Below are 14,966 nucleotides of genomic sequence, written 5' to 3' on the forward strand. Positions count from 1 at the left end.
CAGATGAGTATGAGTTAAAGCATTTGCTTTTTGATATTTAGGTAGAGAGGTTGTTTTAATATATATTATTTTTAATAATTAAAATTATGATTAACAACATTATGTTTTTATTTAGTATTATGTTGGAACATTACATTACTAAATTTTTAGGAATTTTATATACTCTTTAAGTATTCATATGAACTTTTTACTTATACAATTTTAACAGATGGTTAGGGAATCCCTTTTAATTTTATAATACTTTAAAATATTGTTCATTTAACTTATAACATATTAAATGAACTTAACCATTTTATTACTTTACTTCTTTTAAGGTAAAAGAACAAATCCTTTGCAAAAGCCTGAAATAAAAGATATTTTTCAGGATTTGACTTTGAGAAAGCATGTTTGAACATTATGTTCCCTTAAAAGTGATGACTTTTTTTTTTTAAACAACCAAGGACATGATATGGTTAAAGTATAAGAAGCTATTTTGATAAAAACAGACTTTCTTTATATTCTGATTATTCATGAGAAAAACCCTTTATACAATTTTTATTAGAGCAGACTGATGACTTAAGAAACTTTGAGAAAGAACAAAATTTAACTTTGCCTTAGTAGACTATTTGATACTAAAGCTTTTAAAACTTAATAGATAGACCCATCAAATCTTACTTAACTTTATCCACAAAAATTCTTTTTCCACACACCTTCTGCACTTTGTGTATTCATTCAGGTTTTGTCCTAAATTTTACTCTTCCTTAATAACTAGTCATTTTATCTTAGGACAAAATTATTTTCTGTTTCCTTAATAATAAAAACATATTTTATACACCCTACATACATAAGGTCCCAAAATGATTTTGGAAAGTGTTTCCAAGCAAACTTTTTACAACATACGATTACCATCAACACTAAAAAACTTGTTAAAATAATGATTCAATTTGGTTATATGCAAATATAACTTTTCTTTATTTCAAATACTTAGTAGCATGCAATACTAGGAACAGTTTTTTAGAGGCAAATTGGCAGGGGGAGGCCAGCTACTAATAAGTTTTCTTTTTATGAAGTTTTTTTTTTTAATTTTTGTTATTATTATTTCTTATTTGTTATTATTTCTTTTTGTTATTATTATTAATTTAGCTTAAACAATGCTCTCATAAACTTCTTATAATTATTCATAACCACATAAACTATGCTTTATCTTAAGACAAATTTTATCTTTACAGAACACATTCCATTCACTGAATGCTACCACAATATTTTTTACAGCTTGTCATATGCATTCAAGTTTTGTCCTCCATATTTCTATTTTGATTTCATGAAAACTAGCCATTTTACTTTAGGACAAAACACACTTTTTTGAACAAACTTATCAAATTTCAGTTAGCGCTCTATGGGTGAGCCTGTGCCAACATGGTGGCGCCCTTTTAACCCCGGCCATACGGTGCCCTGCGGGGGTCAGAAGTCACAATGCTCAGGGTGGCGTGGAGGGCACTGCGTTTGATTCGGACCCAGGTATTGGCCCAGACCCCATTCCTTGGGGGTCCTTCCAACCAGAGGGTTCTGCAGCCTCGAGGTCTCCTCCAGGCTGCGCACAGATATGCCATCCAGAAACCAGTCCAGGGGAGACAAGACGATGACCCACCCCCTTCCATGGTGCTCAAAGACCACCAGAATGTCCTGGAATTGAGAACGTTGATGAGGTCGTGAAAAGACTCCTGTCCTTGGAGATGGCCAGCTGGAAGGGGAAACTGAAAATCAAGCAGGAGAAGCTGATGAACAAGTTGTTGCCTTGACGGTCAATATCCGCAATTATGAAGAACACATGCAGGAGCATGGAAAGGACAAAGCCCACAAGCGCTGTCTGCTGATGAGCATTGACCAGAGGAAAAAGATGCTCCAAAACCTCGGTAAAACCAACTCTGATGTTTTTGAGAAGACGTGCCAGGAGCTGGGGATTGAGCCTGCGGTCACCCCTCGGGCTGAAGTGTGGTTTGCTGGCCTGGCGGGGGAGCGGCCGCGGTAGGCCTAATTCCAAGCCGCTGCCCCCATACTAGGGTGGCTGGTCGACTCACCGCCACCCCTGAAGGGAGCTCGGCATGGGCGCAGAGTGCCCTCGGGTCTCCCCTTCTCGGCAGCCATGCTTCCGCAGCCGCCCCTCCTCCCGGATAGCGCCACACGATGCCTTATGAGGCAACACCCTTCTTCTTCTTTCTCCCTGCGCAGGCGCAGGGTGGAAAATTCCAGTCTGCCTTTCCCCCCCCCCCCCCGACAGCAGCAACAGCCAGGCACGAGGCGGGAAACTCAAGTCTGCCCTCTACCCCAGCAACAGTAGCCACCAATCCCTAAACCCTGCCACTTCCCCCAGCAACAGCAACAGCCAATCCCTAACCACCACCCCTCCCCCTTCCAGTACCTCCCACCGACCTTTCTCCCCAGTAACTGCTTGCGGCAGCCAATCAGAACACGGCATAACTTCGACCAATCAGCCTTCCCCAGCCCCTATAAAACTGTAGCCACTTCCTCAATAAAGTTGGACCTGCGTGTTTACCTCGTCTCCGCGGTAGTTCTTCTGCCGTGCGCCCTCCAGTCCTGAGAGCCCCCGACAAGGGCCTGGCCTCCCTTGTCCCCAGTTCGTCGCTTGCTTCTCCGGGTGACCCCTTCGTCGCCGGCTTTGCCGGGTGACCCCGTCAGCTGAACCACGCAACCCCTGTGAGACCGACCCCTCGTCTGCTGCAGGACTGACCTCTCGTCCCAAGCCGGACCGACCCCTCGTCCCAAGCTGGACCGACTCCTCGTCCGCAGCCAGACCCCACCGCCACCGACCGAGCAAGCCGCCGCAGCTGGCGCCCAACGTGGGGCAGCCTTCACCTTGCTCCACTGCTCGTCGTTCTCCTCTTCCCCTAAGGAGCTCTTAGTTCCGCTTTCCCCTCGTCGGGGCCTTCTCTTGGCCCGCGACCACCGTCGGAGCCCCACCGGCTCCGACCCCTCGTCTCACCGTGCCCCTCAGCTCCCATCGCCGCACTCTCAAGGTAAGGGCCCCTTCTCTTATCGGCTCCAAAAGGCCATTAGCAATGGGTAACATCCTTTCTGCAAAGCAAGCCCCGCAAGTTCGGGCCCTCGCTGGTCTCCTAGACACTCACCGGTGTAAGACCTCTTTGAAATAGCTCCAAGTATATTGGGACCTTCTTCTCCCCTTTAATCCATGGCTTACCACGTGTCAGCTCTGGGACCCAGATACCTATACTCGCCTTATAGATAGGGTCACTTCTGCTGTGGAGCAGGAAGGTAAAAGATTCCCTCCTGGCTTATTACCGGCGCTTTTTACCATCCGCTCCTGCCTTCAAGGCGCCCCTACCATCGACTCCCCCCGGCCGCGCCACCACCGCCGCCGTGATTATCAGGACGGCGACTTTAACCGGGATCCTGATCGGGATCCTGATGCCGGCTCCGACTCCGACTCTGACGCCTTAATAACGCGCTCGAAAATTGTCCCCCTAAACAGTGTAATCTTGCAGTGCCGAGCGTCGGTGAAGATGGCGAACTTCCGCCTTCTTCGCCATCCGAAAAGGGGAGGCACTCTCAAGATGGCGGACTTCCGCCTTCTTCCTCGCTCGAAAAGGAGAGGTCCCTTTACCCCTCCCTCCCCCCGACGACTTCCTGCCTGGGTGGGCCGGAAGCTCCCTCCCCGCCATTTTACCCCTCTGCGCAGGGCGGCCCGCGGCCATCTTGTGGCACCGTTTGGGCACTGGGAGCTTCCGCCCCGCCACCTTCTCAAAGCAGTCCGCGGCCATCTTGTAGCCCACAGCCATTTTGTAGCCCGCCATCATTTTGTAGTACCGCTGGGGACGGCCCGCAGCCATTTTGCAACACCGCATGGGCAATGGCTCCTCTCGCGCCCTCCGCGCCAGCGGCCCCCCCCGGCTCCGCCTCCCCCTGGCAGCCCCCTCCATCTGATCCGTGGCAAGCTGCCACACACGCGGCTCCCTCTAGCCTATTTTTGGACCCGTATTCCTCCCCCGCCAGGGCACCTCCGCCTACCTCCCTGCCGCCTCCTACCACCTGCTTTCCCCTTAACGTAACTCCCACCCCTCAGCGCCCCTTTCCATGGTACCCACATGATGCGGAAAGTGTTAAGCAGCTCCGCAAGGCCGTTAAGGAGGACGGGTTAGGCAGCCCTTATGCTCAGCATTTGTTAGAGGAGATGTCCACCCTTCTGTGCATCCCCCTCGATTGGCTCCAACTGGCCCGTGCCATCCTCACGCCTGGCCAGTTTATAAATTGGCGCACCCATTTTCATGCCGAGGCTGAAAAGCAGGTTGCGGCCAACGCCGCAATGGGTGTTAATCAGCCATCAGAAGCCTTCACCGGCACCGGTCAGTTTAGCCAGGCTGCGGCCTACTACCGTGCTCCGGCTGGCTTCTGGCTTCAGATTCGTGAGGTCGCCCTATGGGCCTTTTGCGCCTGCACCGCCAGTACTGCTGACAAGTTCACTAAGCTCACACAGACCAAGGATGAGGACTTTTCTACCTATGTTTCCAGAGTCCTCCGGGCGTGTGAGCGCAGGGTCCACGATGAACAGGCTCGGCGCGCCCTCGCCCGTGAAATTATCCTTGAAGGGGCCAGCCCCATTTGTCGACAGGCGATCGCTCCCGTGAGGGAAAAGTCGATAGATGATTGGGTAATTGCCTGTAACGGCCTCGACCAACAGGCTGCTTCTTTCGCCAAGGCTGTCACGACAGCCATGACACTTAACTCCTCCTGTTTCAAATGTGGTGAGGCAGGACATTTCACCCGTGAATGCCCGGCAGTCTCCGCACCGCCGGGCCCTCCTGTTCCTCCCCCCCACCGCCCCGACGGGGCCCTTCTACCCCCTGCCCCCGCTGCGGCCGGGGATACCACTGGGCTCGCGACTGCTGTGTGCAGGCTCCCCTGCAGTGGCAGCAGCCACCTTTAAACTCCAGGAGGGGCAGGCCTCAGCCCCACTCCAAAGAGGCTCCCCGTCCCAACCTTCCAAAGCCCTGATGTGGACAGTCCCCATCACGTCCGCCAGGCCCACCATGAGGCTTAAGATTCACCACCACTGGTATTCTGGGACCCTCGACTCGGGTGCAGAGGTCTCTTGTTTCCCTGCTCATTTCGCCGCCCAGTGGTCTGTTCAAGAAGGCCCTTCCATTCAAGGGGCCACTGGCTCCTCTACCTCCCTTCGCGCCAGTCACCCTATTGCCTGGGAGGACAGTGAGGGACGTGTGGGCACATTCTGGCCCCTCTTCCTTAGCACCCTTTATACTATACTTTGGGGGTGAGATGTCCTGGAGGAGTGCGGTGTTCAGTTAACCACTCAGCCCCCCCAATAGTTTGCGCCACTGCTCAATTAACACCTCCCACACCCACTCCTCTGCGGTGGGATACAGAGGAGCCTATTTGGGTGGAGCAGTGGCCCTTGCCATCCCACAAACTCCAAGCTCTTCGTGAGTTGGTTCGAGAGCAGCTTGAAGCTGGACATATAGAACCGTCCACAAGTCCCTACAATTCGCCCGTTTTTATCATTAAAAAGAAGGCCACTGGCAAATACCACCTCCTACATGATTTGAGGGAGATTAATAAGCATATCCTCTCCACGGGAACTCCCCAACCGGGACTCCCTCACCCAGTGGCCATTCCTAAACACTTTTTTTGTGGCCACTCTAGATATTAAGGACGGCTTTTTTTCCATTCCGCTTCACCAAAAGGACCGCCCGCGCTTTGCCTTTACCGTTCCTGTCCCCAACCACTGAGGGGCAGCCGATAGGTATCAGTGGAAAGTCCTTCCACAAGGCATGCGCAATAGCCCGGCCATCTGCCAGCTGTATGTGAACGCAGCAGTCGCCCCCTTGCGAGATCTGGGCTACCTCATTCACTATATGGATGATGTCCTGGTCGCATGTGAGACCCATGAGAAGCTGCAGTATGTCCTCTCTCAGCTTCGGCATAATCTGTCTGCCATTGGCTTAACAATCCAGAACGACAAGGTCAAATTTGAACCCCCCTTACCTTCCTGGGGTTCCGTATCTCCCAGCAGGTAACCCCAATGGCTGTGCGACTAAATGTGCCAGACCGAGTCACCCTCACAGAGCTCCAGCAGCTCTGTGGAAATATCAATTGGGTCCGTCCCACTCTGTCTGTTACCACGGCACAGCTCCAGCCATTATTTGCTCTCTTACAAACCAGTCACAGACCCCCCTCTGCCGTGTCTGCAAAGATAACCATCACACCAGAGGCTCAAGCCGCCATCGCCGCTGTAGATAAGGCCCTTAATAACTGCTGCCTCCAGCGGTTCGATCCCCAGCGGCCTCTCCAGGCGTTGGTCCTCCCCACCAAGGGAACGCCCACCGGAGTTCTTTGGCAGGACGGGCCCCTCCTCTGGCTCCATCCTTCTAAGAGCAAGATGCAGAAGATCTGCCCTGCAGTAAGGCTGTGGATCGCTCTCGCGGCCGATCTAGTGCAGCTGTCCGTCCATACATTGGAAACTCAGCCTGCCGTGATTGTTTGGCCGCTCAATGCAAAAGAAATCACCTCCCTCATTAGGGATAATGAGCAAATGCAGGTGTTGTGTGAGGGATTTTCAGGCGATTTCGATTGCCATTTCCCTAGTCACCGCCTACTCCAAGGTGTGTCCAAATTTCCCTTCCAGAGTCCCTTTTTCCCCTTCCCGTCTTCCTCCCCCTTTCCGAGGTCCGTCACTATTTTCACGGATGCGTCTAAAACTAAGTACTCCATGGTCGTGTACCTGGATGGAGCCGCAGAGCCGAAAGTCTTTTTTTTTTTTTTTAATTTTTTTACTTTTTATTGACTTTGTAATAATATTACATTAAAAATATATATGTGAGGTCCCATTCAACCCCACCCCCCCACCCCCCCTCTCCCCCCCCCCAACAACACTCGTTCCCATCATCATGACACATCCATTGGATTTGGTAAGTACATCTTTGGGCACCTCTGCACCTCATATACATTGGTTCACATCATGGCCCATACTCTCCTCTATTCCATCAAGTGGGCCCTGTGAGGATTTACAATGTCCGGTGATTACCTCTGAAGCACCATCTAGGGCAGCTCCATGTCCCGAAGACGCCTCCACCTCTCATCTCTTCCTGCCTTTCCCCATACCCTTTGTCCATTATGTCCACTTTTCCCAATCCAATGCCACCTCTTCTATGTGGACATTAGATTGGTTGTGTCCATTGCACCTCTATGTCAAGAGGAGGGTCAGATTCCACCTGGATGCTGGATGCAATCCTCCCATTTTCAGTTGTAATCACTCTAGGCTCCATGGTGTGGTGGTTGTCCGAAAGTCTTTATGCATATTAACCTACACTCCGTCCAGACGGGAGAGCTTTTGGCTATTGTGGAAGTGTTTCGCGCCTTCCCCTGTGAACCTGTTAATATATTTACAGATAGCCTCTATTCTCTGCAAGTCTGCAGGGTCTTGGCATTAGCTACATTCTTCCCGACCTCCTCTCCTATTGATGAGGCACTGGATGCCCTTAAGACCCTTCTTGAAAAACGCATGGCACCCTGGTATATTGCTCATATCCGGAGCCACTCCGGATTGCCTGGCCCCCTAGCGGCAGGTAACGACACCGCGGATCAGACGGTCTCCGCCCTTGCCCTTGATACGGTCGGAGATGCTATCAATCAGGCTAAGTCCTTGCATTCGAGGTTTCACTTTTCTGCCGCCTCACTCCATCACCTTTTGCCTGAGTTGCCAGTTGAGACTTGTAAGCACCTAGTGCGGGCATGCAAAACCTGTGCCCCCTTCCTGCCTCTGGGGCCTCTGCAACCACAGGGGGTGAATCCCCACGGCCTTAGGCCTAATTCCAGGTGGCAGATGGATGTCACGCATGTCCCGTCCTTTGGACGCCTTAAGTTCTTGCACGTTATAATTGACACCTTCTCCTGCATGTGCTATGCAGTCCCCTTGCCTGGGGAGACTGCTAAGCACTGCATTAAGGCCCTTCGGCAAGGGATTCTCTTCATGGGAGTCCCCTGGGACCTAAAGACGGATAACGGCCCTGCTTATCGCAGTGAGTCCTTTGCGAGGTTCCTTCAGCTCTACCAAATCGCCCACCATTTTGGTATTCCATATAACCCGCAAGGACAGGCCATTGTGGAGAGCTCCCACCACCGTCTGAAACAACAAATTGAAAAACAGAGGGAAATCCTCCCTCACGCTCCTCCCGGAGATATCATCACCGCTGTCCTAATCCATCTGAACCTCATGACCTTTGATAAGGATGGTCTCTTGGCAGTCCATAGGCATTGGGGCCCCTCGTACCGCCCCACACAGGCCCCCCTGGTCCTTTGGAAGGACCCTCAAACAGGTCAGTGGCGTGGCCCGTGTCCCCTCCTTACCCAGGGCCGAGGTTTTGCTTGTGTCTTCCCGCAGGATGCCGCTCAGCCAATCTGGGTTCCCGGGAGATGCGTCAAACCCGCCACCTCAGCAGCGGATGTCCCGCAGGGAACGGCGCCAAATGCGAGTGATCCAGCACCAACTGAGCCAGCTCACCCTCCACCCCGAGAGACAACCATCCAACCCTGAAGTCCGCTCGCTGCTCGCACTCTACCGTCAGTGCAGACGCCGCAACCCTCGCCATGCTGGCGAGCCAATTAACATAGTCTCTCTCCTTCTCCTTATGCTCTCCCTCGCCACCTCTGGCCAAGCTAACCCCTCTCACCAGCCCTTCAATTGGACACTCACTCTCTGGCAACAAGAAAGAGTTCTCGCCTATAATACCACCTCAGGTGCCCCGTCCTTCACTGCACGTGTGTGTACTCTCGCTAATCAGCAGAGCTGCTGGGGGTCTAAGCAACAATATGGCCCCCACAACCATCTTATATCAGGCTTTTACATCTGCCCTTCCTCTGCTCGAGGCTGCCACGACCCTGCACATTATTATTGCCCCTCCTGGGGCTGTGTAACCATGGCATACGGCTGGAGAGGCGCTCCAAACCGGGACCCCTATCTCTCCTTCCACATTGCAAATACTTCCCAGTGGAACATAATCATCCTCACTGTTAAAGACCCTACTAACCCTGCCTGGCTGCAGGGCCGTACATATGGCATCCGGCTTTACATGTCGAGCTATGATTATGGCGCCTTCTTCATAATAAAAAAGAAATTGCCTACTCCCACCCCTTCAGTTGCAGTTGGTCCCAATGCAATCATCAACCCTCCCTCTCCTCCTTCTGCTGCGCCGAGGCCACTCATCAATCCTCCTTCTCCTCCTCCACCATCTACCATTCCCTCCTACATAACTTCCAGCAGTCAATCCTCTAATCCCGTCCGTACTCCTCCTACCCCTTTACCCCCACTACAGATCCATAACCCGCTCCTGTCTCTAGTCCAAGCTACCTTTCGTACACTTAACTCCTCCAATTCTAACCTTACCGTTAGCTGTTGGCTATGCCTCTCCCCCTCACTTCCTCTCTACGAGGCCATAGCCACCAATGCCTCTTACCAATCTTCTGATAGCAGCAATCCCGCCTCTTGTAATTGGAACCAAACGAAGGTAGGATTGACAATCCAATCTGTCTCTCAAAGCGGGCTTTGCGTCACCAGAATCGGAGGCGCTGTTCACCCCTCCATGAAGACTCTTTGCAACCTTGCAGTTACCCCTAACGTAACCTCAAAATTTCTTTTACCCCCCAATAATACAAAATGGCTGTGTTCCTCCACAGGTCACACCCCATGTCTTAATGTCGGCACCCTCAACTCCACCAATGAAACCTGCGTGCTCGCAATCATACTCCCCCAGGTTTTCTATTATACAAATAACCAATTCTTTGATTCCTGGCAGCACTATCTTCTTCCAGTCCGTGTGCAGGAAACAGAGATCATTACCACCATTACTATTGCCTCTCTTCTAGGTCTTGCAGGAGCTGGCACCGGAATTGCAGCCTTAACCACTCACAGCACCGCTTTCTCATCTCTCAGGGCAGCCATCGACGAGGATGTCGCCCGTCTCGAAACATCCATCCGCCACCTAGAAAAATCGCTTAACTCCCTATCCTAAGTGGTTCTTCAAAATCGTAGGGGGTTAGACCTCCTCCTCCTCAAAGAGGGAGGCCTCTGTGCCACTCTCGGCGAGGAGTGCTGTTTCTATGCTAACTACTCTGGTCTCATTCAGGACAATCTGGCCCAAGTGAGGGCCGGCCTGGAAAAGCGAAAAAGGGAGAGAGAATCCCAAGGAGGCTTCTCCTGGGGATTCAATGGCATCCTCCCCTACATCCTCCCCTTTGTAGGCCCCCTAATTATTGTCCTCTTCGCACTGGCAGTCGGACCATGGGCTATTAGAAGGATCATCCAACTCGCCAAGGATCAGGCCAATGCAATTTTTAGCACATACGTACAGGTCAGCTATCAGCGACTCGCCACTGCCGAGGACACCCCCCCCACTTCATCTTCTCGGCCTCCTCCTACCCAATCTCTTCCTGCTCACCCTTTCCACAGGTGCCCCAAGTCTTCTGTAACCGCGGCCCCCCATGCCGCCATCGCTCTCAAGCAGCTCCAGCCCCGCTAAGCAGCCCACAACCCGCTTTCCCCGGCCCGCGGCCTGCTTTATAGCATCTAATAACGTTTCTGCTTTTGCCTCCCCATACTTCTGCAGAGCTTCCTCCTGTCTTGACCTCACTCCTCTTCTCAGCCATTCAAAGCGTCCTTTCTCGTCCCCCGCCCCCTTCCTTTTTTGCTTGAACCCCCATTGCGTTGCAGATTGGGCCGCCCCATGTCGGCCCGCCCCGTCAACATCAGCCTCTCTCGCGCCCGTGGAGACTTTGGCCTTCTTGCTGTCCTCGCCTACGTCTCCACCACTCCCGACGCTGCCGCCACCACCGTCGCTGGTGCCCTGACGTGACTTGTCCTCACAGCTGCGATCCTCCAGACCATCACACAGTCTGCCTCTGCCGCTCTTCGCCGCAAAGAAGAGATCAACTACCTGTAACGCGCTGCCATTCTGGACTTTTAACAAGCAGATGGACCTTATAGCCACCGAGATCAACGAGAATTGGACATTGGCCACCCTTGCTTGCAACGGCAAGATACCACCCCCCAAATTGTACATTTATATCCCTGGCATACTCACCTCCCTCTTCAGCCCCACTTCCCTCATTGCTTACTGCCTCTTGGGCCTCGGCTACTTGTTGCTGCTGCCATCCTGGCCCTTATTTGAAAAGAAGGGGGAAATCCGGTCACCCCTCGGGCTGAAGTGTGGTTTGCTGGCCTGGCGGGGGAGCGGCCGCGGTAGGCCTAATTCCAAGCCGCTGCCCCCATACTAGGGTGGCTGGTCGACTCACCGCCACCCCTGAAGGGAGCTCGGCATGGGCGCAGAGTGCCCTCGGGTCTCCCCTTCTCGGCAGCCATGCTTCCGCGGCCGCCCCTCCTCCCGGACAGCGCCACACGATGCCTTATGAGGCAACACCCTTCTTCTTCTTTCTCCCTGCGCAGGCGCAGGGTGGAAAAATCCAGTCTGCCTTCCCCCCCCCCCCACAGCAGCAACAGCCAGGCACGAGGCGGGAAACTCAAGTCTGCCCTCTACCCCAGCAACAGTAGCCACCAATCCCTAAACCCTGCCACTTCCCCCAGCAACAGCAACAGCCAATCCCTAACCACCACCCCTCCCCCTTCCAGTACCTCCCACCGACCTTTCTCCCCAGTAACTGATTGGGGCAGCCAATCAGAACACGGCATAACTTCGACCAATCAGCCTTCCCCAGCCCCTATAAAACTGTAGTCACTTCCTCAATAAAGTTGGACCTGCGTGTTTACCTCGTCTCCGTGGTAGTTCTTCTGTCGTGCGCCCTCCAGTCCTAAGAGCCCCCGACAAGGGCCTGGCCTCCCTTGTCCCCAGTTCGTCGCTTGCTTCTCCGGGCGACCCCTTCGTCGCCGGCTTCACCGGGCGACCCTGTCAGCCAAACCACGCGCAACCCCTGTGAGACCGACCCCTCGTCTTCTGCAGGACCGACCCCTCGTCCCAAGCCGGACCGACCCCTCATCCCAAGCTGGACCGACCCCTCGTCCGCAGCCAGACCCCACCGCCACCGACCGAGCAAGCCGCCACAGAGCCCACCGCCGCTCAGTAACCAAGAGGGCTCTGTGCCTTCAGGTTTTCAAAGAGGTTCAAAAGATGAAAAAGGAAAAACAGGTTTTAAAAGCTGCAGCCGCTGCCAAGAAAAAAGGTCAGAAGAGCCTGGAGAGCCTATCCACAGCCAAACCAGAGACACTTAAAGAAAACCAATAAATTCTGTTCAATTAAAAAATTTTTTTTTCAGTTAGAATTCTCACAAACTTTTTACTTTGTAATATTCATTTAAGTTTTACATCCTTCATTTTATCCTGTGAAGAAAAATATATATATTCATTTCAATTTAGGCAAGAGCTATTTTTAATAAAGAAACTTGAAGTAATTTCATTAATCAAAATCTACAATTTTTATCATTGTGGAGATCTTATTAGCACTTATACTTATGTATTAATATAAGCACTTGTTTATTTTTTGGTCATTTGAATAGAGCTCTTTTAGGAAATTTTATTTTTTAATTTATATTACCATCCAGAGGTATTGAAATATACACTGACATTGAACAGACAAACACAAAAATAATTATAACACACGAACAGAACACAAAGTTTACAATTTGAGCCATAAGTCTAGGTTTAGAGTTGCCATAATTCAAAATCTAAGGTTCCCTTGTTGGTTAAGTATGGACAAAAGCTCTGTACTGCTTGAAACAATCTAATAATTTGTTTTTCTTTCACTTTACAATTAGCTGCTTTCAATAATTGTTGTAAAGTGCGCAGATAGATCTCCTGTTGCTCTGATAATGTATTTCCCATATTATACTAATGTCTGCAGTCAGCTTCCCTCTTTCAGGGCAGCTGGTGTCCTATCTGTGCAGGATGTGTGGTCTGGACCAATCTCACTATGCAGACATATTCCTATGACTGAACCCAGTGAGCAGCTTACCTCAAGGGCGGCTGTGATCGCTGACAGAAACAAACCTCTGGACTGTAGTTACACTGGGCTGTTCCCAGGGGCATCTGGAAAATTTCCCCTCAGCAAGGGGGAAAATCAGTTGCCCCACATTTGGGTACCAATTGGCATGGGAATGAAAGACCCACACCCCAAAACTCATATGCAGGGAGGGCTCTATCTGGTTTATTTCTCTTGCTTATATATCACGTATTTTTTTATTCAGCCAAGGGCTGTGGTTAAAGTTAATTTCTTAAGGATGTTTTGTATTGGAACAAGAAACCTTGTGTCTAGACTCATATCCTATCTAGTGGCAGAAAGAGCAAGAGGAAGCTGGTTTCAAACTTCAAGTGAAAAGAGATAGCATGTGCAGAGATAAGCAAGGACAGAGCTATTTTTGCTCTGAAGCAAAATAGATGAGTTTTAATAAATCATTTAACCATGCCTTGCCAAGGTGGTGGAACTAATCACCACAAGCTGATCCTTTGAGTAGATCAATAAAATTGACAAACCCTTAGCTAGACTAACAAAGAAAAAAAAAGATAGAAGATGCAAATACAAAAAATAAGAAATGAGAAAGGGGATATCACCACTGACCCCACAGAAATAAAGACTATCATAAAACGATACTTTGAAAAACTATATGCCAACAAGTAGGACAACATAGAGGAAATGGACAAATTCCTAGAAACACATAAGCAGCCTACATTGATGAAAGAAGAAATTGATGATCTCAACAAATCAATCACAAGTGAAGAGATAGAATCAGTCATTAAAGCCTCCCAACTAAGAAGAGCCCTGGGCCAGACAAATGCACAGGTGAACTCTACCAAATGTTTCAGAAAGAACTGACACTAATCTTGCTTACACTCTCCCAGAAAATCAAAAGAGAAGGAACCTTGCCTAACTCATTCTACGATGCCAACATTACCCTAATACCAAAGTCAAACAAAGACAACACAAGAAAGGAAAATTACAGACCAATCTCTCTAATCAACTAGATGCTAAATTTCTCAACAAAATATTTGCTAGTCATATTCAACAACACACCAAATGAATTAGACACCATGACCAAGTGGGCCTCATCCCTGGTATGCACAGATGGTTCAACATAAGAAAATCAACCAGTGTAATGCACACATCAACAGATCGAAGGGAAAATATCACATGATCATATCTATTGATGCAGAATAACCATTTGACAAAATATAGCACCCTTTCCTGAAAAAAAACACTGCAAAAAATAGGACTAGAAGAAAACTTTCTGAACATGATAAAGGGTATATATGAAAAACCCACAGCTAACATCATTTACAGTGGTGAAATCCTAAATTCTTTCCCTCTAAGATCTGGAACAAGACAAGGAAGCCCACTATCACCCCTCCTATTTGATATTGTGTTAAAAGTACTTGCCTGAGCACTGAGGCAAGAAACAGATACAAAGTTCACCTAAACTGGAAAGGAAGAAGACAAAATTTCACTATTTGCAGATGGCATGATCCTATACTTAGAAAGTCCTGAGAAATCTACAACAAAGCTTCTAGAACTTATAAATAAGTTCAGTAAAGTCGCAGGTTATAAGATCAATGCGGTGCTCACTTCGGCAGCACATATACTAAAATTGGAACAGTACAGAAAAGATTAGCATGGCCCCTGCACAAGGATGACACACAAATTTGTGAAGCATTCCATATTTTTAGAAGAATATTAGTACCCATTTCTCAGCCCTAAAGCATGCCTGGCTCCCAGTACTTCAGCTTCTCCATTAGCTGACAAGGCAGTTAAGCTCTCTGGTTAGCTTGTCTACACTTGATTGTGATCATGTCTTATTTTTCCACGTGTATCTGTAAAGTTTTCAATAATGTCTCAGTAAAGGCTTTAAGAAAAGTGAAAAAAAAATCAATGCGCAAAAATCAGTAGCATATCTGTACACCAATGATGAACAATCCAAGGAGGAAATCAAGAAAAAAATAC

At 49.8% G+C, this 14,966-nt stretch overlaps 1 non-coding gene and 1 pseudogene across 1 annotated transcript; both read left to right on the top strand.

The window, feature by feature from the left end:
• Positions 1-1,452: 1,452 nt before the first annotated feature.
• On the top strand, positions 1,453-12,279 carry LOC101415544 (small ribosomal subunit protein uS15m-like; annotated as a pseudogene).
• A 2,304-nt stretch (positions 12,280-14,583) lies between these two features.
• Positions 14,584-14,690, top strand: LOC111759799 (U6 spliceosomal RNA). The gene has a single exon (XR_002793686.1). It is a non-coding gene; the product is annotated as a U6 spliceosomal RNA (small nuclear RNA).
• Positions 14,691-14,966: the final 276 nt, after the last annotated feature.

This window comes from Dasypus novemcinctus, chromosome 23, assembly GCF_030445035.2.
Source record: "Dasypus novemcinctus isolate mDasNov1 chromosome 23, mDasNov1.1.hap2, whole genome shotgun sequence".
NCBI classification, from domain to species: Eukaryota; Metazoa; Chordata; class Mammalia; order Cingulata; family Dasypodidae; genus Dasypus; species Dasypus novemcinctus.